The sequence below is a fragment of the Tupaia chinensis genome, unplaced genomic scaffold (genome assembly GCF_000334495.1).
Source record: "Tupaia chinensis unplaced genomic scaffold, TupChi_1.0 Scaffold000311_2, whole genome shotgun sequence".
Taxonomy (NCBI): domain Eukaryota; kingdom Metazoa; phylum Chordata; class Mammalia; order Scandentia; family Tupaiidae; genus Tupaia; species Tupaia belangeri.
This window is the reverse complement of record NW_006159803.1, coordinates 5,078,302-5,081,032: the sequence shown is the minus strand read 5'-3', so window position 1 is coordinate 5,081,032 and position 2,731 is coordinate 5,078,302.

The following is a 2,731-nucleotide window of genomic DNA, read 5'->3' as shown; positions in this document are numbered from 1 at the left end:
CCCTCTCTTAAAGGCCCCACTTGTGAATACTCTCACGTTAGCCATTATGGGTCATCACTTGGATTTTGGAGGCGCTCCCACCATTCAAACCATAGCATTCTCATGTGGACCAGCCATTCCACCTGGTTTCCAGACAGAACCTAAATTGAAGAAGAGGATTAAGAAAGAAACAATTTACAAAGGGCAGAGTCAGGGCCTGGGGAGAGGAAGGGGCAGGGCAGGGCAGGCCTGCTCACTCCAGCTGAAAGATTTGTTTTTGCATTTGCATTTCCTTCCAGGAGTGCAAATGTGTTTTCTTCTGTCAGTCTAGGGTATGCCAAGATTCTTTAGCTCATTCCACTGGATTGGGCAACCTGCTGTGTTGGGTTGTTTTTCCTGAATGCTCCCAGCCATGTTATTCCCAGCTTTCTGCTTATGTGCGCCTTCTCAGTGTGGGGTTCTTCTCTTTTCTGTGATGCTTTTCCCAACACCTCCCCAGCCTCCTGGGGAGGCTGCTACTCTGATTTCCATTTGTTATATTAGACTCAGTAAAAGGAAAGAAACTAATATTTAATGTATATTCAGTACCTATTACAGAACAGGCCCTGCACTAAATAATGTACATATCTAATATAACTTGATCCTCACAGCAAGTCCGCCTAATAGGTATGTTTATTGTACCCATTTAACAGATGAGAAAACTGATATTCAAGGAGCTCATGCAAGTAACCTGTACTTGTGTGTCTCTAAGCCTTAATTTGAGCCACAGTATGACCCTAAAGGTCACTGGCAGCACCAAGCGCTTTAACAGCTGTAAAGATCTATAAAAATGTGGGAACCAGCAGTTAACGTAATGGCTATGTCGCTGGACTCCCACGTAGTGGACCGTAGTTCACGTCCCGGACCCGGTGGCTTAAAACTCACACCGGGTGCGAGTGTGTGCGTGACCAAGATCCCGTGAGGAGAATGGAAGAGAAGGGATTGTGGTGTGACCATCCCCCCGGGAGGTGATTTCTCACTTTCTGTCTCTATGTCTCTCTCTGTCTGGTGAGCGCATGCGCCCTATAGTGGGAAAAAAAAAAAAAAAAACCCTCTCTAAGATCTATAAAAATGTTAGCTTAAAGTTATTTCCATTGTTTCCATGTAAACTGTAAATTGTTACAACACCAACTGAAGTCCCTCTCAACTTTGTCTTCCTAAAAGATAGCCACTGGGGCCAGCAGGTGGAGTGGTGGTTAAGGTAATTCCCACTTTGTTGACCACAGTTCAAGTCCTGGGCCTGGTGGCTTGTTATACACTGTAAAGAGATATGTGATCAAAAGTAAATTAAAATAATTTTTTTCAGAAAAGAAAAGAAATTATGGGATAAAAATCCAGTATGACAAAATCTGAATGGTGGCAAATGGATGTGTTATTTTATTCTTCTGTGCTTCGTGCATTTGAAATGTTTCATAATTAACATTAAATTGTTGAGACCAGCAGATGGGGTAATAGTTACATCACTAGACTCCCACGTAGTCAACCAGTTTGAGCCCTAGACCCAACAGCTTAAAACTCATGCTGGGCGCATGTGCATGCATGCACGACTGAAATCCCGACAGGAGAAGGGACTGCAGTGTGGCCAACCCCCAGAGAGTAATTTCTTGCTTTCTGTCTCCCTGTCTCTGTCTTTCCGCAGAGCACACGTGCCCTATAGCAAAAATCTCTCTTAAAAATCTCTGTTGTCTAATTTTATCAGTGGTTTGGATGAAATCCTAAAATTATTTTTTTAAATAATTTTTTTATTTAAGTTTATTTGTTTATTTATTTTAATTTGACCAGAGAGGGAGAGAGTGAAAGAGAGAAAGTGAGAAAGCAAGCCACCAGTTCCGAGATTCGAACCATAGTCAGCCATGTGGGAGTCCAGCACCCTTACCACCACACCACCTGCCGGCCCCAGGACCTAGAATTCTTATTGATAGCATCTGCAGATAACACAAAACATAAAGGAGTGAGACATAAGAAAGTCAGGCATGCAGATTAAAAGTAAACTCAATAGAAACTGACCAAATCAACAAAACTAAATTTAAGAAAGAAAGTTTAAAGGTTATAAATAATTGATCACTTTGGCATGCATTGGAGAAAGAGATCTGACTTAGCCACAGGTGCCTTTAAAGTATAAAGTAGGTGGGTGATGGATGGGTTTGGATGAGCAGAATCTCAGTGGGAGCCACCAGTGTGATAGTTGTAATAAAGAGGTGATGCCATCTATACCAGCCAGGGTTTGGGGGGTTTTGTTTTGTTTTGTAGCAAATAACTGAAACTGACTTTGACTAACTTAAGCAGGAAAAAGAATGCTTTGAAAAATTACCTCTGCTGAGGAAGTTGGAGACTACAGAGCCAGGATGGGAAATAAGGAAAATCCTGAAGATCCTAGCAAGTCAGTGCTAGGTCAGTTGGTCTGGCAGCAGCCCTGGCAGGGCCTGAGTCCTCACTGGAAACAGAGATGCAGGTCTAGGTTCTGAGCTGACCGGGCCTTACCTGGACTAGAGTTCTCTATGCCCACCTTGGTTTTTTGGGGTTTTTTTTTTATACAATTTTTTTAACTGTAAAAATATAAGCAATTACAAATCGACTGGTGTCAAAATCCACACCATTAGCATATATGTAACACCAAGTGAAGAAAAGTGAATGATCAATTACGAGCAGGAATAAACATTAAACCATGATAACGCTAGTATTTTCTGAAGACTCTAATACATTAAATGCATTT